This window comes from Equus caballus, chromosome 18 (genome assembly GCF_041296265.1).
Source record: "Equus caballus isolate H_3958 breed thoroughbred chromosome 18, TB-T2T, whole genome shotgun sequence".
NCBI lineage: Eukaryota > Metazoa > Chordata > Mammalia > Perissodactyla > Equidae > Equus > Equus caballus.
In genome coordinates, this window is record NC_091701.1 from 68,248,606 (window position 1) to 68,274,494 (window position 25,889).

The window sequence follows — 25,889 nt, forward strand, 5'->3', positions numbered from 1 at the left end:
CATATGTGAAACATCCTGTTTGGGGGTATATAACCACTCTGTACACCCCACTTCTTCGGTGCCCTTTCTTCCATTGGGAAGAAAGGCCCTGGGCCATGGTCCTCACATTTTAGCTCAGAATAAACTCTCCCAAATTTTCGTCTATAGATTGGCTATGGATTATTTTCGTTGACAAATTTTAAACTCCTACATATAGTATTCATCTAGGATGTCAGGAAATACAGTATACTCAGGATCAGCTACAAGATTTGTGGGACCTACAGCGAAAGAAAAATGCAGAAACCCTGATGAAGAATTATTGAGAATTTCAAGACAGTGACAGCAGAACATTAAACCAAGTGTGGGGCCCTTCCAGGGGTCAGGCCCTGTGCTACGGCCCCGCTTGCACACCCTGGAAAGGCAGTCCTGAGTATAGTCGTTAAGAGCATGGGCTTTGAAATCGAGAGTTTGAATCCCAGCTTCACTGCTTAATAATCGTGTAACTCTTGGAAAAATTACTTAATCTCTCCGAACCTCAACTTCCATTTTTCTAAAATGGGCATGATTAATTTACCTGCTGCTTAGGATATCTGTGAGCGTTAAATGAAGTAAGCACAGTGCCTGGCTTATATAGACACTTGAAAACACGTAGATAAAATGATTGCCATTTTAAGGAGCTTCAGGGGTGGAGAAGAGAAAAGAGCCACTGAGCTGATAACTCAGACTGATTATTTAACTGACGATCACAAACTCTTAAAAGTAGGATTAGTATCTCATGCTCTCTCCATACCAATATCTCTTTTACCTGGCATGGACTGATACATTCAAGAGTTTGAAAAATGGGGCTTGTAAGCAACGACAAGAATGACTAAGAAGACATGTTTCAGAAATGGCGTGTTTCAGCATTCTCAAAGGTAGGACCAAGGGTACTATTTTAAGAAGATCCACATAAGAAGACCAACGTTTCATTGGCTGTTTTAACACTAGGCATTTATTGGCACTGTAGAGATGGTTGCCATGAACTACTTTCCATTAATAACTCAGCTGATGAGACTGAATAGTAAAGGGGAACTTTCCCATAGCAATATTCTCTTTGAATGGCTCAAAAAACAAACGCAAAAACTGAAACTATTTCTGGGTGAGGTCTTAATACTGGCAGGATGATTTTATAAGACACTTTAGAGCTTCAGGCAGGCTTCCTTTCTCATGCAGCTGAGCCTGGCCCAGTGAAGTCAACAGCAGTGGAATGGAGTTTGTGCAAACCCATGCCTGCGGCTCAGGGCAGCCAAGCCTGGGGCTCCGGCTACCCTGCTCTGGAGGTTCCATTTCACACCGACAACTGGCCTTCTTCAAGAGCGGTCAACTGTTTCCACGTGGACTGCCTTCTACTAAGCTCTTAAGCAAAGCATATTGTTGGGCCAAGACACCCTTGCTCATCTGACAAAAATCATGTGCACCAGCCCATGAAGGGGAGTCCACAGAAGCCAGGAACACAGTACCAGGCTCTGGATTGTGACTGAATGGTGCCTGAAAGAGTTGATGTGGGTTCCAGGGGTGCCTCTCTTGCCTCTTCTAAAGAGATGCTCTCATCACGGACCTGAGTAAGGAAAATAGGAGAGGGGCTGGTTATTTCTCTGCATGAGCAGGTAAACAGGAAACTTTAGGAAAAATAGCGTGCATTGGATTCTTTTCACAAACACCTTAACACCACAGAATAAACAAGCCAGGTATAAGTGTGAGTAGACTTTTTTTCCCTGCTTAACTACAGGCAGTGCTGTGTTCTTAGCAATAGTCCTCTATTTCTCAAGGAACTTTATTTATTCCCCAATCCAAAATTAGTTCCTTAATTTGAAACAGCCATAAACAAACATTGCTAAAGAAATCCCTTGGGCTCTCGTCTCCCACACCCTCTCCCCCTACACACATTTTTTCTGTTGCTTTGTTTGTTCTCAGTTCTTTTGCCTTTGTGCTCAATACAAGGCCCCACAGTGGTTTGGCTTTCTGAAATCCCTTCATAAGACTCTTGAAAGATATGTAAATTCCATTTTGACAAGAGAGAATTAAATTCACGTTAACTTCAATCAATTATGAACTAAATGCAAACAAACTTCAACAACATCAAAGTTTGGATTTTAGTTCTCCACTGGTTTCTAAGGTCGCTTGCAGCTCTCTGACTCTTCTGTCGGCCTGTTCTAGCCACCACTGTACGTGAGTGTAAACAGGGCTTCTGATCTGAGCGGCTGCTCTAGCAAACTTGGAGAGGGGTTCCCCCCTTCTCTTCTAACTCTTCTTGACTCCCAATCTTTGCCACTTCCTCTTCTTTTCCTACCTTTCTTCCTTTGACCTCCCTTCCCCTCCCCGTATCAACAAAGAATTCCATAGCCATGTGGCTTTCCTCTGCAGACTCATCTCAACATCATCTTCAAAAAAGAAATGTGCCGATCATTTGCCTGGTGGCTCTGGCCTTTCCCCTGCTCTGCTCTCTATCATGAAGAAGTGAATTTTCCAGCTTCTTTGCCCTCTGGCTTCCACGTAGGCTGAGACAATAGGAGGCACAGGCAGAAGATTGGGAAGTGGGAGGAAGGGAGAGCCAGAGAGTTTCTCCTCTTTTTTTTCCCCTCCATTTTGAGTGTGTTTCTCTTGCAGTGGCTGCTTCTCCTCCACGACTCCAGCTGCTGTCAGATAGCCCCTCCCTTTGTGGTCTCAGCATCTGCCAAGAATTCTCCCTCGGTGCTCCTGCCTTCTCTCTGATGATCCCATCTTCCAAGCTCTGATAACACCACCTTCTCCCTGAGTCCTTCCAGCCATAGAGGTGGGGGAGGTTAATGGCTCTGACTGTGGTTAATCTTGGGGTCACCTCCACCACCCCTTAACTCCTCAGTTCTGGTTCTTCCATCACATGTATAACAAGTTCCTCTATTAAATTCTCTCTGTTTGAAACACCTACAGTGGTCTCTCTATTTTCAGTTGGGCCCCAACTGAAATAGGGGGCTCAACGTGACAACAATAACAAACAGGAGCTTCTGGGTTGGTGAACACATGGAGGTGCTGGGAGAGTGGCTTGCTCAGTGAAGGCATGGAAGCTCCATGCCCTTTCCACATACCTGGTCCTGTGCATCTCTATGCCTCCATCTGGCTGTTCCTGAGTTATATCCTTTTATAATAAACCAGTATTCTAAAACCTATTTAAGAAATTATAACCTCATCTGAAATTCTCAAAACTCAAGTCTTATAAAGGCTTCATAAGCTGAATCTAGATGACAAGTCCTCAAAAATGGCAGAGCCATAAGACAGAACGCATCTAGGTCCCTAAATCACCACATGGAAGAAGGCAGCCTACTGAACAGCAGCACCATCTTCAAGCTGGCACATGCACAAGAAACAAACTGTTATTGCATTTGTGCCATTATATATTTGGATGGTTATTTGTTACAACAGCTTATACAACTCTGCTAGAGGAGAATATGAGTTGTAGGTGGAGAAGAGAAAACACTCAAGCAATAGCTTAAATCTTAACAGTATAATTTACATAAATGATACTCATATACAAATGAATTGATTTTTGGACTAATGAGGTCAGCGAATTTACACATGGTAATGGAAACTTCTCCGTGTATAACTGAATCAGGCATCATTTAGATTAATGTGTTAGCAGGTCTACCATGTGGAAAAAGAGACACAAAATTCCCAGACATGAGAGTTAATCATCATTTCGATGTAATAAAACAATAAAGATGAAAAAAAACAATTAAAAAAAGAAAACAGTGGGGCCAGCCTGGTGGCATAGTGGTTAAGTTTGCTTGCTCTTCTTCGGCAGCCTGAGGTTCACAGGGTTCAGATCTTGGGCACAGACCTACACACTGCTTATGAAGCCATGCTGTGGCAGGCATCCCACACATAAAATAGTGGAAGATGGGCACAGATGTTAGCTCAGGGCCAGTCTTCCTCAGGAAAAAGAGGAAGATTGGCAGTGAATGTTAACTCAAGGCTAATCTTCCTCACCAAAAAAAAAAAGGAAAGAAAGAAAACAGCAACAACAACAAACCACAACAGCAACATCTCAGGTCAACAGTTCTCCAGATTGGAATGCTGCTATGCATGACCTTATTATATGTTCCTTTGGGTTTTTTTACACATAGTAAACCTTATGAAATTAACAGCTGTCAGATTCAATGTCAAAGGTAAATTTGGGGTGCACATGAGTGGTGCACTAGCGAAAGAGATGAAGCATCGTTTTCTCCGTGCACCCAGGGAATCCTGTTGCTTGCACTCTCCTAAACATGGAGAGGAGGATTTTCTGCCCTTACCTGACTAATATGGGCTTTACGGCAAAACGATATGTGAGATCTGAGTGACTTTCTTTCATATTCTGATCCGAGTGGGCATGTCCCATCTGCTTTGCATCACTGCCTCAGGACTCCAGTAATATAGTTTTGGTCATCACTGTGTTCAATAACCTTGCATCTCACCTGACAGCAACACATCTTGTTTATGAATCTGGGAAATATTTGCCGCAGAGCAGTGGTTTGCAACAACACTTTGTGAGTCAAAGTCCTTTTCTGAGAATCCGAGGACTGGTCAGAAACTTCTCTCCAGAGAAATAGATATACGTGCCGTGATTGTGAGTGAGCATGTGCGTGTGTGTGCCTGCACACACACACACACACACACACACAAACTTGGCCATAAATCTCAGCAGGCTTGTTGATTCCAGATTAAGACTCCCCCGCCCCCTGCCTCACACATGGTCCTCGGTCATATATTATACTTCCGTCCATATTCAGGATACCCTGGGTATTGCCTCTGTAAGTAACCATAGTTTTATAAATAACGTATTTTCTTCTCATTCTCTTCCTTGCAAATGATGAATTTAACTTCAAAATACAAAATCTTTCAGATGCTGTTTGGAGAGATTCTTCCTTCTTTTGGACTTATCCTGAGACAGATAGTTCCATGTCTTACTTGTGTTAAAAGATTCCTCTATAGTGATATTAAATGTTTCTGCACATGAAACAGTAATTTCCTCCTGCTGTTTTGAGATCTCTCTCTTTCTATTGGCACCACATGAGATGAAGTTCTGTAATTGGGACAGAGATTTATGGAGTGTTATTGTTGAATGTATGTGTACATTGCTTTCCTGTGGTGAAAGACTCATGACACAAGACTTCCGTTTTGGGATTGATCTGGGGCCTAGTGTAACATATACTCTGTAATAAGTCACAGAAGAGCTGCCTATTCGGTCCCTGCTATCCCAAGAGGGTTCCAGGGTGGATAATTTTGCTCATTCTTCTGGCCTTTGCTATGGCTTGTCCGGGGCTGGACTCATGTTCATAACTCTGAGAAGTGCTCAGCTGTGAAATAAGCACTGAAAAGATGAAATGCAATTGATCCTAAGCCACTGTGATCTTTCAGTCCCATGCAAGCAATAAATAAGTATTTAAAGTGGCCCAATAAATCCTTTCGAGTTTAAAAGTTCATAGATTAAAAATATTTATGGGTTGACTTGGGCAGGAAGACTAGGAAAAACATACAAACGGGCTCTGAAGTAGAGAGAGAAACCATTATGGAACATTAGTGATAAGCTGAGCGGAGTCAGCCTAGTGTATCTGTTTCTACAGAAATGAGAATCCTTTAGCATCAAGGCGTGAGAGTATATATGAGAAGTAATAGGAGATGTTGGTTCCAAGATTGATTAAAAAGGAAAAATTGGTTTTCTTTTAAACAACTCTAGCTATTTGTTGTATTTGAGCCTATTAGAAGAGACTATTACACTAAAATTCTTGAGGCTTGCTATAAGAGGAAAGGGATAATCCTTCAAATTGAGTGATAAGAACTATGCAAGACCCATGAAAGAAGATACTGGAAACGCTTAGTATTCATTTATTCATTCATTCATTCATGCAACAAGCACTGATTGCTACTATATTCCAGGACCTATGTTAGAACATAGGAATGAGGAAACAAATAAGACATGATTCCGCCCTCAAGATTATCTCAGTGTAGGGAAAGAGACTGATAAACAGGTAATTTGATCAGGGTATGGTATATCCTATGACAGAAGTCGGTGTTATTGGAGCACTGAAGAAGCGCTCTTTTCTTGTTTTGGGGCATCAGGAGATCTTCTCAGAGGAGGTGATGTTTTCCAGAATGAGAAGGTGTTGGCCAGGGGAAAAGGGAGGGAGAGGCATCCCAGTCAGCAGAGACGGCATAAGCAAAGGAAGAGATAGACAGTCTCGAGAGATCAGGAACTGGAATGACTTGGTGCAAAGGGCCTGGGTGGTGCATGGTGGGAGATGGGCTGGAGAGGAAGCACAAGGCATATGCACGCCATACTAACAAGGGAGTATCCTGAAGCCAAAGGCTCTAAGAGTAAGAAGGCAGGGGCAATGAGTGTGGAGAAAAAAGCATGGATCTTTGAGTCAACTATACGGCAGAATAACAACGGAACACCCAGATTGATGGGATTCAGAAGATGACCGCGAGAGAGGAGTCTAGGATGACATTTGCTTCCGGCTTGGGTGACTGGATTGATAGTGGTGCCATTCACCCTGATTAGGAATAAAGGACAGGGAATGGGCTTGGGATTGGGTGGAGATGATGATTTCCCTTTTCATGTTCTGAACATATTGAGTTTGAGGTAGATGTTCAGTAGACAATTTAATGTATGGAACTTGAGCCTAAGAGACAGAAATTTGGGAGTCTTCAGTCGTTGAAGCCTTGGGTGTGGGTGAGATTAGAGAGAAGAGAGAGTTGAGAATAGTTGAGAACCTAAGGTACCATCAACATTTAAGGGGGAAAGGTAGAGACAAAGGAATGCTCAATAATACTGAGAAAAAGCAGCAAGAGCATTAAGAGGAGAAGAAGGGAGGTTGGCAAACAGAAGCTAACTAAGAAGAGTGGTTCAAGAAGGTAGCAGGGGTCATGTGGTAGAGGGGTCAAGTGACACAAGGACCTAAACTGCCTTTAAGCTGTGACAATTGAAAGGTCACTGAGGACACTGGCAAGATGTTTTAACACCGTCATAGGAGCAAAGGGTTGGAGTATGAAAGGGAGGTGAGGTAGTAGACAGAACATGTCCAGTAAGCTTTCCAAACTTGACTGTTGGGAGAGAGAGCTTTGAAGACTTGGGATCCTTTTTCAATAAACATAAGAGTGCAACTTTATTACCCCAAAATTCTGATCAGATAGAGTCCTCTTCTCCCTGAGCATTGTGGCTCAATCGTCTGAATATTTCTACCCAGCAAGCAGATTTTTTCTAATTTTACTTACAACAATTTACATTATAAAAGAAACATTTTTTTCCAAAAACATACTTATAATATAGAATAAAACATCATCCACTCCTTAAGACTTTGATATGCCCTACCACCCCTTGAGGTTACTAACGTAGAATTCACCTGGACATCTCAGCACACTGATACGGTCCGGGGGTTACAATCTTTAAGTTCCAGGGTTAATTTCAAAAGCAAGGAGTCCTGGATGAAGTGTTATTGAATGGAAACCAGGTAGAACTATGGTGTCTGTAACAGTAACTAACCTAGGAAACAGCTAGTTGGGAATCTGAAGATTCTATACATAAGTTCTCACATGTATCTAGTGGGCCAGCCATTTTTGAGAGCTTTAGCAGACACACGCCCCCACCCCCCCATCTCTATCAGCTTTACCTAAAATCTTGATTTTACTCTCCCTTTGCATTAAGACAAGGCTGTCACACTGGCCCAAGGATCCTGGATGCATCACCTTTGGTAGATTGTGTCTCCACAGCCCTCTCCTCCTTTGAGGGGGCTATCACAGCCAGCCACAAGGCTGGTGGTGGAGAGACTTCCCCCAGCACTCCTAATCACCGTTAAAGCCTCCCACACACTGCCCACTACCTGTGGGCAACAAGACTGCATGAAATGGCAAGAAGCTCGTCTCCCATTAAAGAACAGGCAGAAAAGAAACCCAAGCACCTTGTGGAAACAAAAGAAAAAATAAACAAATGGGGCTACTTCAGACGAAAAAGCTTTTGCACAGCAAAGGAAACCATTAACAAAATGAAAAGACAAGCCACCAAATGGGAGAAAATGTTTGCAAATCATATATCTGACAAGGGGTTAATTTCCAATATATATATAAAGAACTCATACAACTCAACAACAACAAAATGAACAACCCAATCAAAAAATGGGCAGAGGAGGTGAACACATTTACAAAGAAGATATACAGATGGCCAATGAAAAGATGTTCAACATCACTAATTATTAGGGAAATGCAAATCAGAACCACAATGAGATATCACCTCACACCCATCAGAATGGCTATAATTAACAAGACAAGAAATAACAAGTGTTGAAGAGGATGCAGAGAGAAAAGGGGACCCTCACACACTGCTGGTGGGAATGCAAACTGGTGCAGCCACTATGGAAAACAGCATGGAGATTTCTCAAAAAATTAAAAATAGAAATACCATATGACCCAGCTATCCCACTACTGGGTATTTATCCAAAGAACATGAAGTCAATAATTTAAGAAGATATATGCACCCCTATGTTCACCAGCATTATTCACAATTGCCAAGATGTGGAAGCAACTCAAATGTCCATCCTCGATGATTGGATAAAGAAGATGTGGTATATATGTACAGTGGAATACTACTCAGCCATAAAAAAGGCAAAATTGTGCCATTTGCAACAACATGAATGCACCTTGAGAGTAGTATGCTGAGCAAGATAAGTCAGACAGAGAAAGACAAATACTGTATGATTTCACTCATATGTGGAAGATAAACAAACAAACAAATAGATAAGGAGAACAGATTGGTGTTTCCCAGAGGGGAGGGGTGCGGGGAGAGCAAAAGGGGTAAAGGGGCACATGTGTATGGTGACGGATAAAAACTAGACTATTGGTGGTGAATACAATGCAGTCTACACAGAAACTGAAAATAATGTACACCTGAAATTTATACAATATTATAAGCCAATATAATCTAAATAAAATAATTTAAAAAAAAACCAAATCTGAGTAGCCTGCATTCAAAGCCACACAAACTCTCACTCAGCAGGCGGTAGATATCAGGTTTGCCAGTTTCTAGCATATCATGATGGAAAAGATCATCAAGCACTGAAACGTTCTGATGGAAAGGTATTAGAAAAAGCATGTGAGCAGTGTTTATTTACTTATTTTTTTCATCAGGGCCAATTCAGAAAAACAACCAAAAAAAGTTTACAGGCCACATATTTTGTCCAAGATGAAAATAGCTTTATTATTTTTTCCTGATTATAAAAATAACACATGTTTGTTATTACAAAACCTTGAACATTATTTGTATGAAAAAGAAGTAAATATAACTTGAAATCCCAAAGCCCATAGGAGGCCACAGTTGAAAAGACAACTCAAGTTGTTTCTTTAACGTTTTATTTTACTGACTAGAAAAATGTCTTTTAGCTACTAAATTTTTGAATATTTGAAATGTGATATTTAAATGTTTGAAATGGAGGAAAATGAAGGTCGCTTTCTTTTACTGAGAATTGAAATCCGGGACTATATTGTAGCCCCTGGACCCCAGGTTGTACATCACTGACGTAAAAACCCTGGAGGCAGCATATGAGGAGGTGGGACGGTGAGCCCTGGGGGAGCCTGAGAGCAGCAGCAGGGCCCTCCTTTGCCTGCGGCCTGGGAGGATATTACAAAGGAAAAGGCAGTTACATTCACACGAAGAAGGTGCCAAGGACCTGAAGTTAGACCCTGAATTCTGGAAGGTCCCAGACCCAGACTGTCACATTTACCTTCCTATCCTAGGGATGGTGCCAGCACAGGGCTGAGTAGACACTTCATAAATACATATCGATGTTGGGCAAGTCTTATCTGCTTCACTCTCTGGCCCGGGGGTGGTGGCGTCTGACCACAGGCACTGGAATGGAAGGCGTCCCCAGTGTTGAGGTTCTTCTATGGCCAATAATCTAGAGCAACTGCAGCACCCATCAAAATCACCCAATGGGACCCAAAGCATTCAGGCACCGAAATGACAGGAAATAAAGAGATTCTTCTTCCCACACGCAAGACACACTTGGGTGGTGCTTTAGGCTGATAAAGATTCATAAAGAAAACAAAAGTGATAAAACGTGCTTTCCAATTTAACGGAACTGCGGACTTGCAGAAGCATGCACGATTCCGCAGGACGCCTCAGGGAGTAGACACAGGTTTTGAGGAGACTTTAGGAGAACAGGAATTTTTTGAAGCAATTTTCAGACGGGAGGAGAAAACATTTGAGCACCCTGAGCTGTCTCAAGGTCATTTCAGGTCCAGACTCAAGATCTGGGAAGAACTTGTAAAGTGCCCACTCACCAAAAGGAGGGTTGGCGCAGGTGAGGTTGAAGCCTGGCAAGAGGGTCCCAGAGAGTCTGGGACGTGTCTGCTCCCTTCTCTTAGCCATAGTAACATGAATGGATTTCGAGAGAAACACCCAGGTTTCGGTGTGTCTGATGGGAAAGGAGATTATGTATCTTTTCGGTAGAAGTCACACCTGTTTTGGGAGTTGGGTTGACCTCAACGTCCTGGCTCACGTGGTCCGCTGCTTCCTCGGCATGAGTGGCAGTGCTCTGGTGTTGCTCTCTCTAAAATCTTTCCAGCTTTATTCAGAGCTGAAGGAGATCACCCCCGGGAACCCATCAGCAAGGACCCGCTGTTGTTCTACCGTGCAATGCTCTAAGATCCATCTGGAAGTATTCACTGAGATTATAGGTCAGTTCAATTTACTTAAAGTAATAATAATAATTTATGAAATTCTTTCATCAGCTCAACAATAGTTATTGAGTACCCTGTATGTTCCTGGGCTCTGGGGATGCCACAGTGAGCCACAGAGACAAAAACTCTGCCTCACGGAGCTTCTCATCTTGGACAGAGATGTCAAGACTGAGAACGCTGCTGAAACAGCGAGCAAGCTACTACGCAACCTCGGTTTAATATTCCAAGTGAAATTTTGGTTTATTTAGTCAATAGTCCCTAAACCTGGATTATATGTCGTCTTGGTGGTGAATAAATTAAAATATTTTTTGTTACACAATTATCTTTCTCAATCAGCATTTTCATATGCTAACACCCGTGATGAATGTATACACCAAACTCAAATAAACGGACATTCAGTTTTAGGGACTGAGGCAGAAACAGAATACTACTTCATACGTTTGCTAAACCGCTCTTCCTTTGCTATAGACAGCCACTATTTCTTTCCTTAGCCAGAATATTTGCTTTTCCTTACAGTCCTCCTCGGGTCTCCTCAGCAACAAGATGACAAGCTCCCCAGTTATCATGAGGAAAATGAAAACGCTCTTTAAAAAGGATTGGAAAAAAAGTCTAGTCATTTTCCAGATTGATTTATCGTTTAACAGCAAAGTTTTGCCATAATGGTACTAACTTGTCACAGCTTGAGAGAAAATAAAAAAGACAATTATTTTACTAGTTGCAATCACAAAACGCTAAATTATAAAATGTCGGGGGAAAAATTCAGGCAATTTAAACTTCCTGGAAATGGGTCTATTACTTATTTGAGGACTCAGAGTATTCTGAGCTGCAGACAAATGCATTTTGGGGAGGAAAAAATTACACTTTGAGTTTCACTGCCTGATTTTAGTGCTCCATTACATTGTTACACTTTTAGAAAGAATAGTTGTTTTTGATCTTCGTACAGTGTAATTGCTCTAAGGAACCCTATTGGTGAGCTCTTCGAATTTTTCTCTTTTTAACTTCAAAGGCTTTAGTGAATTTTTCTGCCCGGGAGAAATTCCATCAGTCTTTTTATTCTCTACCATCCTAGTTGTCATTTATCCAGTTTTTAATTTTTGAAAATTTATTAATGTTTTTATTAAGGTATAATTGACCTGATATTATATTAGCTTCAGGTATACAATGTAATGATTTGATATTTGTATCACCACGTGGTCACGAAATCGCCAAATAAGTCCAGGTAACATCTGTCATCGTACATAGTTACACAATTTTTAATTTTTTTCTTGTGATGGGACCTTTCAAGCTCAGCCACTTTCTATCTATAGCTTTTTAAAGACTTCCAGGAAGAGTTGTATTTTTACTGCCGAGTCCTGGAGGCTGAAAATGCTATAGAGATATTTTTTATAATACCTAATCTGAAATTCAAAAAATACTTTAAGCATTAAGCATTTATTTTCCAAGCACTCTTTAAATACATAAAGAAGATTTGCTTTTGCACGGACTATTTAAGAACTGCAAATTCAGGGCATACAGCAGTCGGAGCAGTATTCTAAACTAAGAGAGAGATGCTAAAGAAATAAGACAATACTTGTTTTCAGAGACGAAAGAAAAAAAAGCTTACAGATGAGACGCTCACCTATGTGAGAGGAGGTAGACAGCCTTGAGGTGAGAGATTGGGCCCTGAAGCTGGACTGACAAGATTCACATCCCGGTTCTAACATTCTTACTGTGTAACCTCAGGCAAGTAACTTAACTTTTCTCTGCCTCAGTTTCATCATCGGTAAAATAGGACAATAATAAAAACCTATCTCATTGCGCTGTGCTGAGGGTCAAATGAATTAACATACATGTAGAGATTTAGAACATCTTCCAGAACAGAGTAAGCTCTCTGAGATAGTTCTTGTCCTGGGCCTGGTTTTTCAAACTGAATTACTCCTTTAATCTAGAGATCTACCATCCAGTTGGAGAGGCCAACCATTTAAAAGAGAAGAACTAGAAAGATTTCAAAACCTGGAGCAAATTAATAGGTACTAAGAAGATGAGGCATCAAGATGTTACCAAAGAAAGTGGGCTCCAGTTCCAGAAGATGGTCAGGAACAGGTGAACTGAGTTTCTTCTGAAAGGATAAGTGAAGTGGGGGAAAAGCCAGTGTTTGGGTAGGTAGACGAGGAGAGAAACGACGGCAAAGACAAAGGCTCTTAGAGTTTTTAGAACTAGAAGGCCCTTAATCCATTCAAGAAGAGGCAAAATAGCTAAACAGAGAGACCATGAGCCTTCTGGCTAAAATGCTGAAGCTAGTTGCAGACAAGGCCAGTGGGCAAATCTAACACTGACTTCCAGCCGGCTGTTCGTTTGCTAGCCCAAAATGAGGCAGAAGCAGGTCATGGGGTCGTTCCGGTGGTCTTTTCCCCAATGTTGAATTGTTTTTAATTTTTTTTTTAAAAAGGGCTCATATAAAAACAACTAAGGAAAAAAACTCCCAAACAAAACAACCCTACACACTTAGTGGCGATTCTCTACCTGGGACACACACAGATGTGCTTTAGTTTCTCCATTTTCCCACAAGGATGGCAGGATTTCCCTGGCTTTAATTGGAATCGCTGCATGTTTTCACTGAGGTCAAGCCCACTTCCTATATTCTTTTACTCCTGTAATTTGATAATCTATGTTTTTCACCCTGAAATCTTAATAACAGTCTTTCTGCGTCTTCATATATTATTCTACTTCCTCCAAACAGACTGAGGGGAAAGTGAAAAATGCTTTTGCAGTTGGTGGACTTATTATTTATTCTTGCCAATTATTAGAACAACTGTAATCTGCATCTCTAAAATCCAAAAGTTGTTGATTGACGGACTTTTGAAAAGAGCAGCCAGGAAGGTCAAGGCATTTTAAAACCTCGTGGTATGTCTTCAAAAGTTTGGGTTTTGAGATTTATGAAAACTAGGTTAACGGTATTTTTAAAAGAAGCATAGCTTTGCTCTAGAAATGTTTTTGGCTTTCTAATAGCTTCTTGGTTCATTTTCTCAGTGTTTACTAGGATAGATTCAACAGTTTCTAATACTCTCTTTTCTGAACTTGCTGAGAAACAGGGAGAAAGACTCAAGTGTCCCCACTGGACAAGGTCCTTCTAGAGGCGGGACTGTTTCAGTATAACCACGTTCCCTCTCTCTTTCTTGAGGCAGGAGCTCCAAAACCTTCCTCGTAGCAGCTCTCTCAATAATCCTACTCAGCACAGACTTGTCCCAAACCTACTTTTTATGAAAACTTGGCCATCTTTCAAGATCAAAAGGTGATAGAATTCCCCCACTCTTTCAAACCATTTGTTTCCATTTTATTTTTGTGAACCCGCCATTTGAATTTCCGCTATTTTGAAAAGCTGGACTGGACAGCAGAGGTCAGAGGTGCCCTAATTTCCAAACTGCTAGAAGCAGTCACTTGGGAACCTAAAATCAGATGGGCGAAATGGAGAAGTGAGTCTAAAATGCGTTGCCAGGTAGCAGGTTTATATGTCACCTGCTGTGAAGGCTGGCGTCTCCAGGGTGTTATCTAGGCCGGGTGATCAAGGGCTGGGGGGTGGTGCTCTTGCTTGTATGGGAGACTGGAGTGGGACCGCCCAGGTTCAAATCCCAGCTCTGCCATGTTCTGAGCGTCTGTGTAGCAGCCCCCTCGAGGACAACCTCTTACTATTGCTCTCTCTCTCAAGTTTCTGGGCGCTGGCTGGGCTCAGCTAGGTTTTCTCTCTAGGACTCTGATGCAGCGTGGTCAGTCAGTGACAGGGGCTGGAGTCACCTCAAAGGCTCACTGACTCACAGGTGTGGCGGCTCACATACTGGTTGTATGCTAGGTCCTCACCTGGCACCATCAGCCGCACATGGCCTTCCAGGTGGCACGAGCTTCCTCACAGCAGGGCAGCTGGATTCCAAGGGCGAGTGTCCCAAGAGACAGCCAGGTGGAAACTGTAGCTCCTTTGATGAGCGGGGCTCAGGAGTCTCGGAGCACCACTTCTGCTGCATTCTATTGACTAGAATCCAGTCACTAAGTCCAGCCCATATTCAAGAAGTGGGCAATTAGACTCCACTCCTTAAGGGCAGGGGTGTCAAAGAATCTGTGGGCATGACTTCAAAACAGCATAGCCATTGATTATCTGGAAGATCTCTCTGTTCTTGGCTTTCCTGGTCTGTAAAACAAAGATGAGGGTAACTCCCCTCCTAGGTTTTGGGGAAGATTAAACAAGAACAGTACCTGGTACTCAGTATGTCTTAGCTTAGACCATTATCATGCCTTCTGCAAATCTGCATTGATGCTGATGGTGTCATCAATGATGGTACATTTCCCAGCAGATACAATCTGAGGGAACTGCCACCTTTCCGAACTCTACTGGTGGCATTTGACAAATCCCAGTGCCTGTGGTTCTTGTGTCTGTGGGGAGCAGAGTTACTATATATGGTCTGAATTCTTTGGTTCACCTCATTTTAGTGACAGTTTCCAGATATAGGTCAGTCCGTGTAAACCTGGCCCCATTTATGGCAATTTATTTCATTATAGGATAAAGCAGTTAGAACCATGAGTAATAATTACTGTGTCTACAGTGCTTTTAACACCTTAGCTAAGTAATCCTCACCTCACCCAGTGAGTAAGTTTGAGTGAGCACCCTTCCCTCCCCGGGGATGAGGAAACCAGGACTGGGTCAAGCGGCTTGTTCTGAATTCTACAAAGAGGCGGGGGCGCCTGGAGCGAGAAGCTAGAGGTGCTGCTTCTCTGGTTTCTCCAACGTGCCCAAGAATTTTAACACCCCATCGCTGCTCGTGTCACCCAGTGCCAGTCAATGCGCTATATTCAGATGTGCACAGGTATGTGCAATTTCTTTCAAACTGTCTTTTATTAACCTGTAACAGAGAACTGGCCAGTGTCTACTTAGCGTTATGTGAGAATGAGCGAGTTAATAGATGTCAAAACCTTGTAAAAGCACTTTGCCACTCAGTACACTTTCTTTGTCTTTTGGTCAAATTGATATTTTCTGATATTCTTGGGCATCGACACTTTTTTCTATCTAGAGGTGGAGAAAAATTGAGAACACTCCCACTTTTTGCTGGTATTTGCCCCCAGGCTGGCTTCGAGCTGTCACCCACCCCCGCCCGGTAATTATATTTCTCGTCTGATGTCAGAAAATGCGGGAGTGAAAAAGGTGGCAGGACCGCGCCTTCCGCGGGGCTGGGAGGGGACGGCCGCCTCTCCCGCCCCGTCGTCTCCGTCCCCGTCCCGTCGGGGCGCCCCGGTGCGGAGGCTGCGGCCCGCGCTCACCGGGGGGCGCTGTGCGGCCGGCCCGGGCCCGCCGGCGCGCCGCGGGGCGAATCCCAGGCGGCGAGGTCGCCGCCCCCGCCCCTCGGCCGGCCCCCGGCCTGCGGGCGGAGGGGAGTGGCCGCGCCCGCGCCGCCCCGAGCAGTGCGCACGCCGCGCCTCTGCAGCCCCGGCGCCGCGGAGCCCAGCGCGGGCGCACAGGGCCGGCCGCCGCCGCAGGAACCCCGCCGGCGCGAGGGAGGACGACGCGGCGCGGAGCGCGCCCGGCCAGGTAGCGCGGCGCCTTCCCTGTCCCCCGGCCCTGCGCGAGCGGCGCGAAGGCGGGCGCCCGCGCCTTTGTGCCCGGGTCCCGGTGGCCCGCCGCCCCCGCGCGGGGACAGGTCAGCGGGGGCTGCGGCTCCGTCCTCCGGGTGAGGCGGCGCTGCGGCTAGAACACGCGCACGCGGGAGGGCGCGCAGGGTGGTCGTGACGGCAGATGCTTCGGGGGCGAATGGGAGAGAAGAGGGCTCGTAAACTAAGTTGTTCTCACTTTGCCCCATCCCCCTCGTACCTGTGGGCAAAGTGGGATCCAGATCTTCCTCGTGTTCACTCACACCCCCTCCATCTCTCTGGCCCACAGCTGTTTCCTGGCCCCCTGGTTCTATGGAAGGACATGGGGTGGCCTCCTCCGGGAAGGAAAGCGGAGAGAGAACAATGGGGCGTCCTGGGGAGTGGGGTTCAGGTGCGGAGTGCCCCGGCGGCGGCGTGGGAGAAGGGACTCCGGACCCGATGGGGCTTCCTGCGCTGTCCTCCTTTGTTTCCGCCGCAGCGGAGGGGGCTGCCCTGGGTCTCGTTTCCTGCCGGGGAAGGGATTGATTCACGGTCCCAGAGAGGGAAGGGGAGGGGGCGGGGCTGGAATGGAAACCAGATTAGGAACGCGAGTCAGGGCAGGGGAAGAGGGTTGGGGAGGGGGTGATGAGAGTGCATTGGGGAGTTGATTACAAACACAACGTTTTGTCCAAGGGCCGTGTGCGTTTCTGGAGCTTGTTTGTACTGCTTTGTTCAGGCTGCGGCCAAGCATTTATTGCTGCAACAAGTTGTGTACTTCCCTGAGTTGTAGGCGCTCCCAATGTTAGTTTGCTGAAATCAAATCTTGTTAGTTACAATGGGAGAAGAATTGTTTTTGGGCAATGAATCAGGATATTCATGTGTATGTGTGTGCCTGTGGATCTGTGTGTGTTGCTAGTGGGTATTGGCTGGAATGGGTAGGAGGCAAATTTTATAGAATCGATTTAGACACCAAATAGTTTTCTCCGTTGTAATGTAGTATAACCATTTTTCAGGAATGTTCAGGGGGAAACCACCAGAAAATTAGACATTGCTAAATAAATGAATCAGATTATGTAACACTGAATTGAAAAACCTTTTACGGTTCTTCCCGGAAAACACACCACACACACCAGCGTTTGGGTTTTGAGTTGAGAAGCCAAGGTTTCTGTGCTTTCGCTCCCCCAGTGTGGGTCATCTGGAATAAGAAACAGAATACTTAGCATTATGGTGAATGGGAATTATTTTGGGGAGGAGGTAGAATTAAATGTAATATGTTGGGCATTTGTTAAATGACCCTTTCCTAGATTGGAATCGAGAAACCGGAGAGGATTGGCTGACCTCGGGAGGGAGCCATGGGGAGTGGCATCGTGACTGTTTTTTGGATGGGGTATTTCAAGCAAAACTGTTTTGGGAGGAGGCTGACATTTCCAGGCATTCATGGTTTGTGCCTATGGGACCCTGGTGGAAGGATCCCAAACTCAGGCTGAAGGTTAGAATTACTGTGGTGATAATTTAGGAGACATTCAGTTATAGTAGTGTGGCTGCAGGCAGGGCTGGGGAATGACACAGTGCTGCCTCGTTGACAAGCCAGCGGGTCCACCGGTAAATACCCCTTTGGCCATGTGTTTTAGGATGAACCTAGTTTGAAAGCCTCGTAAGCTTAGAAGGCGAATTAGAAGCTTACTCTGGGGGAAAAAATGTTTTGTGCCCACTAAATGGTAATGGAAAAGAGCTGTATGAGCTACTGCTGAGGGTTTGTCTTTTTCGTGGGGGATGTGGTCAGATTTCAGGCCAGGCTGAAAAGCTGTGTCCTCAGGAGGCATTATGATGTGAAGTTGAAGTGGGATGTTGTCCAGCCATCAAGCTGTTTGTCATTATAACTAACATGCTGTCTGGCAAACCATGGTGCCATGGGCAGTGAACAGCGGGAGACTTCTTTGTTATCATTGTCTTGCCATTTTGGACTTTTCATTTATGTTGTGAATTGTTTTGTAAAATGTAGCACAATTGGATTCCTCCCAGTGCTTACTGGAATATACATTAACAAAATGCAAAGCATACAACTGTGTTACTGCTGCTGGAGACACGGATGTGGGATTCTCCTAAGTAGCTGGTCCCTGGTCGCTGGCTGTCCTGCTGGATGCCCTGTTGTGTGGTGAGGCTGGCTACAGGCTGCACCCCCTTCGTGGGATGGGATGAATCATCACTTTGTCAAGCCTGGAGTTAGACTGACTCTCTCTGGTTGCTGCACAGTTATGCAAAGCAACAAGGAGCTTCTGACGTCAGTGGGGATGGGGTGGGGGTTGGGAGTGGTGTTTGGCTAAGAAGGGATCCTCACAGTGTAGGATCCATGTTTTTAGGATTTGTCCTCCTTTTGGGCAAGATTCTCCTCTTTGACTTCTCCCTTCTATTATCAATAGCTGGACATTTGAATTTTAATTAAGTAGCCTAACAATAGTTACAGCTGTCCTTTAGTAAGTGTTTACTTTGTACAAAGTGTTTTGCATACATTACTCCGTTAATCCTCACAGCAACTTGATAAAGTGGATATTATCTCCATTTTACAGTTGAAACTGAGGCCTAGGGAATTTAGTAACTTGCCTCTTGTACCCTATTGTGTGGGTAACTAGTAAGTGGCAGAGGTGAGATTCGAATTTGGGTCTCTGAGTCCAAGGTCCGCGCTCTTTTAAGTAGACATTGAATGGTATATTTCTTAATAGTAGGAATAACAACAATTTGATTAGCCCTTTGCAGATTTCAAATCACTTTTACATGTCTTATCTTAATTGATCCTTCCAAAACCCACTGCGAGATAGATTTGGAAGGCCAGATTAGTGCCATCACAGCTCTTCAAACTGTATTGTTAAAAAGCTTTTGGCTCTTTGACGGCCTGTGTGAATAAGCTTTAAGTGAATGAAACTTTATTTTTAAAAAGGTAGACTGCCAACACTTAAAAACAAGTTCTGTTTTGGAACCATTTAAAAGGAGTGGAATGGAATTGATCTAATATAGTAGTCAAGTGTTTTATATTTATTGAAATCCATTTGAGCTCGTTTTACCTGACAGTCTTTCTTAGAACACCCCACTTTGCTTCTTTCCTGAGACCCGCTGCCAAGTGTCTTTTTAGGAGAGAAGTCGGGGGGAAGGAATGTGATTATAAAGAGGAAGTGGGACATCAGAATTGGAAACATACGAGCAGCAGGCTGTAGATTTTCCCAGCACATGGTTTTTGTCCTGAGAGTCGCCTTTTACAGAAGACATTCTTCCTTAGGGAGGTGTCAGGGGTCTTTCTTTACAATATCCTCTGAGATCATCACATTTCTGAGCTCTGTGGGAACACACGTTCCACAAGATTTCTGTGTTCATCCTTTCCCCACTGGGGAAGTGAACTGGCTTAGACATCAATGTGGAAAGGGAATGGAAGTGGTGTCCGCCCTTGGGTGGAATGGAGAGTGTTGCTGGGCATGAGGCGCCTGACCTTGACCCAAGAGTGACCATCAAGAGCAGGGCAGAATGGTTTCTAACACCTGGCATCATTAGTTGTTTATGGATTTCTCAGAAAGCTTCTGGGCAAATGGAAAAGTCAATATTGTTTTTTTTGTTTTTAAGATAAGACTTTGAAAGTTCTACCTTTGCTTATTTAGTTATTTCAGGCTAGGACACCGTTTGGGGTCTTTGAGGTTGTGATGTAGGTGCGGTAATGTGTGTCTCCTCATACTATTAAAATCCTCCCCCCGCCCCAGCATGTTTAGAAGGGACGCAGATATGTGGTCTCCTGAGTTCTAACAGGGAGCACCTTCCAACTTGGCAGCCAAGAAGGATGAAAGATGCTCAGCAGCATTGCGCTGTTATAACCTTTCGTAGGTTTCTTTTCACTTGTCAGTACTTTCTTCATCAATTGGTATTTTATTAAGCACACAGTTGATGCAAGGCATGCATGAAAAATCAATAAAGGGAATCTCTTGTGCCTCAGAGGATGTAGTAGGGCAGATTGGTGTGCCCAGAGAGTAGATGTTGGTGAAATGAAGAAAATGACTGTGACAGCTGTGGTGACCAAGGCCACGCCAACACCTGCTGCCGAGACAAAAGCTGAAAACAAACAAAAGCAAGAGAGTGGGAGGAAGGCAAACACAGTGCTGGCTCCTTCCTTGCCCTTGGTTTTGTTTCCTCCAACCTCTGACGGGGTGGAAGGAAACGGAAAGGACTCTGGATGCCTGCCTCTGAAGGTTGAATTGGTTGGGGTGTTAGGAAGTGTCATCCTGGTAAATTGCTGCCTGAGGAGTGAGCAGAGGATCCTTTTTTGGACCCTGAGGATGTATAAAGTACCATTGCGTGGGAGAAGGTGTTGAATAACATGGGCGCCCCAGCATGTGGCAAGTCCTTGGTGTCCTCCACACCTGCCAGCATCCCATCCTTATCCTCTGTTTGTTGAGGCTGTCAATTCAACCCTGCTAAGGCTGTTCATAGACTTGAATGTTCGCATTGTGGACAAGAAATGCCAAGTCCCCAGAGAATGAATCATTCATATTTTATATGACATTCATGCTAGTCCATTAAGTATTGTCTGCTTGCCTTGTGTCAGGCTTCATCCTGGGTATTTTCCCATAACTTGTTAGATTTAATCCTCATCGCTCTCCTCAGTAGGAGGTAGGAATGCCTGAGGGAACTGAGTGACTTGCCCATGGCAGAGGGGACCTAGTCCAAGACTGTACACTTTCCAGAACAATACACCGCCTCATGGTGCAGTGTTCTTTGAAGCTTTGGGCTGCTTTTGTGGAGTTTGTTTTAAGGAGTTAGAGGGAGCACCCACCCGACAGTCTCTGTCCCTCCTGGCTGGCTTCCTTTGTCACCTGCAGGCAGGGTTCCTGTGGGTGTCAGTGTCCTTGGCTAGTCCAGAGCTGGGAGAGATGGTTGAAATGCTTCTCAGTTTCTCCTCCTTTCTGGTTGTCGTGGTTAGCTCCCCGTCCTGCATCACTCTGCTCCCCCAAATGAAGGAGACTTGGTGAAACAAGATCCAGCCTGCGAGTGAGAGTTGGAGGAGCTGGTCCCTGCCTGGCCGTCATACCCTCTGCCGGTCGTGTCCTTCTCTGCAGGAAGTCGATGGTCATCTGGGAGTGTTCAGGGGGTTCATCTGATTCTGTTCTCCAGGCTCTCTGAGCGCAGTTCGCTGCTGGGCATCCAGTCGGAGCTCAGGGTCTGCTGTATGTGAATGAAGTGGTGAGAGCACCATTGGAGAGCTGGCGCTTAGGGAGTAAGACTTCCAACAAGGCGGGGAAGAAAGGAGTTGGTATGGAATTTTGCTGTTTCAGGATAGGCGGTATTTGAAATTGGAGTCTGGAGAAAAGTGACAATTGACCTTCTTCCTTCGCTTATCAGATAAATAACTGCACTGAGCTTCTAAAAAGACCAGGTGCCTGGCTTTCCTTGGTAGAGGGCAGGAGACAGTTCCCTGCGCCCCGGGGACTCTCCCAGCCTTCCTGCGTGGACTCAAGATGCTTTGAAATTGCGCAGATGGCTTCATTTTGCTGTGTTAAAATGAAAATACAATTCAGAATCGTACAAATTTTTGAACTTGTTAAAAAAAATTCAACATCCGTAAAGAGATTTTAGAAAACTGAGTTGAAAGGACAGTGGAACAGATTATTAATTATTGGTTTTGTTGTAATATGTGTGCGCATCGTTTGCCTACTCATTTTCACTGGTTTCATGAAAGTACTTTTCACACACTTCAACCAGAAAAACCAAAGCAAACCAAAAACCCCTTGACTGAAAAATCCCTGCTGGCCCCCTTGCATTTTCCAGTGTAGACCTGCCCTCTCCTCCCTTCGTGCTGCTTCCCTTTAAATTCTGTGTTATTAGACCCCAAAGGGCTATATGCAGTGATCAGATTGGGAATATGCTTGGTTCCTAGCTGATCATTTTTTCCCTTGAAAGTGCTTCAAAAGGATCATCACTATTTTATTCATTTTAGAGTCCCAGCCTAAATGCTTTTAGGAAAAGTTTAATTTTTATAAACATTGGGTTTAGGCCAATTCGCATGGCTAGTCCACCTGCAGTCTGCGTACAGTTGTAGTAAGTTGACCGCAGTTTTGATCTCCCCCTGATGTGAGCCATCGAGGAAAAAGTTCTTTCTCACTTGCCTGAAGTCTTCAGGGGGTTGAGAGGTATTCATAAGAATATACGAACTGCCTCATTGGATCAGATTCAGGAATCTGCTTTCTGCAGAAGCAGAATCCTGAGTATTCTGTGACACTAGGGGAGGGGGCCGGAGTTACATTTTATAACTTTCTATAGGTTTCAGGGATATCTCTTAAACATCCATAATTGATTAATCTCTTTAAAACCTCTCATCCATATATTTAAGTTCCTCTTGGATTGTTTATTTTTATCCTATATTCTATACATTTCACACCTTCTTGAAAGGTAGAATTTGATTAAATTGGTATTTTGACTTCAAATGCCCAATTTTTGGAATGGTAGAGTGTTAAGGTTGAAGGAACCTTAAAGGTCACCGCTGTAACCGCCTCATTGTATCTGAGACCTGCTGGGGCTCATAGAGTTAACCGGGGACAGACTTGGGAACTTGACCCCAAGTCTTTTAACTTCGTGCTCAGTTTTCATTCTAGGGGAACATCTCACTGTCTCCCCAAACCCATCTAAATCCAGGCTTAGTGCCCATCACCTCCCAGTCCGTCCTTTTTGACTTCGCTGTGTATGCTTATAGCATTCCTGTCATCATCTTAACTTTGGATTTCGGAAGCATCGCCTGCTTCTCTATCTTCTGTGATCCTTACGTCCATTCCATCAGTTGCTGTGTTTGGTTGACTGTTGTCTCATCTATTTGCCTTTTATTTTCAAATCCTGAAGCCTCAGTTGTGGGTCACACCTTTAGAAGGCTGGGTTCCTAGAACACAGCATTTCCCAAAGTGGGTTGTTCCATGACAAGTTAGTAGGTTGGGGAAAAAACCCATAAAGTGAGTTGATAGTGTAAAAAAGGGTTCCTTGGCTAAGTAGGTGTTGGTTAAACAACATTTAAAAAGGTTTCTTAGCAGACGGACTTTCACAGCCTTTTATTTGTGACTTTGCACTGTGAATCTCTAGGAGGGAGCTGTAGTATGCACATGTCCCAACTTATGTGATCATTGTGTCACTTTTTGGGGGCATCGTTACATAGATAACACTGCTGTAGTCACTTCATTGTACCGTTTCTAGATCCATCGCTCTCTGGCTTTCTATGGGAATATGTATTCTGTGTGAGCCACACTTGGTTCGCCCTCAAATGTGTCTTACGCTTTTTTACCTCGTTGTTTTTCTTCACCGCAGCAGCCCCTCTCGACCTGTCGCACCCACACATCTTTCACAACCCAGCTTTGTTCCCATCTTCTCTGTCAGTTTCCTCCAGACTCTTGCGCTTCTGAACTTACAGCATTTACTCTATCATAACTTAAAAAAAATATTTGAAACAGACAAAATATTGGAAGTCACATTGCACACACATAATAGTTAAATTATTGGAATTCACACAGAATGCCGTTCTCCATATTTGTGTCAGTTGATGCACCACACGCACGTCACGTTCTTCTCTCTCCCTCCACACGGGTTAACTGGCACGTGTTATTCCAGCATGTGGCTTATTTTGCTTTTAAATTTTGTGTTATTGGAATTACATTGCATCTATATAGAATTCAGGAAGTATTGACGTCTTTATGATTTCATGGCTCCCCATCTGCAACCTGATATAACTCTTTATTTATTTAGGTCTTTTATGTCCTTCAATGAAATTTTGTAATTTTCTGTGTAAAAGTCTTTCACATCTGTTAGATTTGTGCCGAGGTGCTTTATGGTTTTTGCGGTCATTGTGAATGGAATGGTTTAACACATTTTTGGCTGCTGTTGCTGGTGTCCAAGAATGGGATTGATTTTGTATTTGTGTATTGATGCTTCTTAATTGATCGAGTTCACATTTAAACTTGTGTTTGCCATGGAAACCTGAAGTCAGGCAGCTTTTCTAATAGAGCATGAAATAACAACCTGTCATGGAAATGTCACGATTCGCTTTACTTTTAAAATGATATATAATACTTTTAGAGTCAGGGGGTTGTGCATTCATTTATTCATTCATCAAACGTTTGGATGGCTAGTATGTGCCAGGCACTGTTCTAGGTACTGGGTCTTTAGTGGTGAACAGAGCAGATGTGGTTTCTGCTCTCATGGAGTATGAGGGGAGAGGGACTGCAGAAATGAATGCAGATACTTACGACATAGTGAATTGTGACAGACGCTGTGAAGGAAAAGGACAGGCGGCTGTGAGAGTGAGAAAGGTGGGGAGAGGAGAACTTATATTGGGGGTACAGCAAGGGCTTGTCTGAGGAAACATGTTCACACAGATGCCTGAAGGATGAGTTGGTGCTAGAGGAGCAGGATGGAAGAGCTGTCCAGACAGCGAGAAATGGGCTCAGAAGCCCTCAGGTGGGGCTCTGCTCTTAATGGTAGATGGATGGACATTTTAATAATCAATGACTTAAATCAAGTTATTACTTCTTAGTAAATCATCATCATAGTGGTATTTAATTGTGTTTAAATTATGATGACATGAAAATATTTATTTTTGGTTGGTGTGTTCCCCTTCCTCCTCATTTGAAACTGCCGGACTTAAGAGAGCTGCCTCTGTGATGGGGCTTGAATGGGGCTGTTGCCCATCCCCTAGTCCCAGCTCTGTCCACCCTGCTCTGAGTACCGGGATTGCCCCAGCACTGGCCGCTGCTGGGCGCGTCAGCATCCTGGGCTCTGCACTAATGGACTGGGGCCTTGCTCCTAATTTGGGAGAAGCCCTCTCTGCCTTTCCTGGGAGGGGTCTTGAAGCAGAACCACCTTTGGCTCTTCCAGTGCCTCAGCCCTCTCCCTTTGCCCTTCGGTACCTTCTCCAAGTGCACACTGAGGGCTCGGCAGTAACGTGGGTTGGGTGGGAGGCATCTTGTCTGAGTTAGACACACCTCATCCACCTAGAATCGTTGCTCTTTGGTCATTGATGCTCTGCACCTGGGGCACGTGCCCCTGAACCTTGTTCTCTCTTATAAGGAGATGAGTCCTTGCCTCGGTGGGAGACAGTGTGGTGCAGTGGTTATGGACTGGGCTCTGGAGAGGGTATTATTTTTGGAACTTGAGTCTTCTGCTTAGTAGTCCCCCTGTCCTTGGGCATGGAGCTTAATCCTTGCTTCCGTTTTCTCATCTGCAAAATGTGGGTAATGAAAGAGCCTTCTTTGGCTTGTCGTTGGGATTAAACGCGTTAACGTGTGGCGTATGCCCCTGCAATAAATAGTGTCAGACACAGCGAGCGCTCAGAGGAAATGTTAGTTATCACTCCTCTGCTCCTCAGTCTTCGTGAAAATGGATTCCTGGGGTTCCTCCTCCCCCCACCAGATACTCAGCTCTGTTTGGATCCAAGCAGTGCATGTAACTTATGATTTGTTACGGGACTCTGGTTACTCCTCTGAAAAATAAGTGGGAAGAAAGATGGTGGAGAAATAAACCAAAACGTTAACAGCGATTGTGTTGCTGTGGTAGATTGGGGTGAATTGTCCTTTTACACCTCTTTT

The 25,889-nt window shown here is 44.3% G+C and overlaps 1 protein-coding gene and 1 long non-coding RNA gene across 12 annotated transcripts in view; one reads left to right on the forward strand and one right to left on the reverse strand.

The window, feature by feature from the left end:
* Positions 1–952: 952 nt before the first annotated feature.
* LOC111768774 (uncharacterized) lies at positions 953–16,837 on the reverse strand. The gene is made up of 3 exons (XR_002801307.2): positions 16,535–16,837; positions 14,539–14,863; positions 953–1,576 (listed from the first exon to the last, which is right to left on the reverse strand). It is a non-coding gene; the product is annotated as an uncharacterized lncRNA (long non-coding RNA).
* MYO1B (myosin IB) overlaps positions 15,309–25,889 on the forward strand; it is a 181,137-nt gene continuing 170,556 nt past the window's right edge. For 3 of the 11 annotated variants that reach the window (XM_023622244.2, XM_070242056.1, XM_070242061.1), the window contains exon 1: positions 16,104–16,255. The gene's annotated coding sequence lies outside the window, so the exon portion shown is untranslated. Of the gene's footprint in view, positions 15,537–16,091; positions 16,395–25,889 lie in introns of those variants that run through there. The other 8 variants (XM_070242066.1, XM_070242067.1, XM_023622243.2 and 5 more) reach the window with 8 other exon arrangements.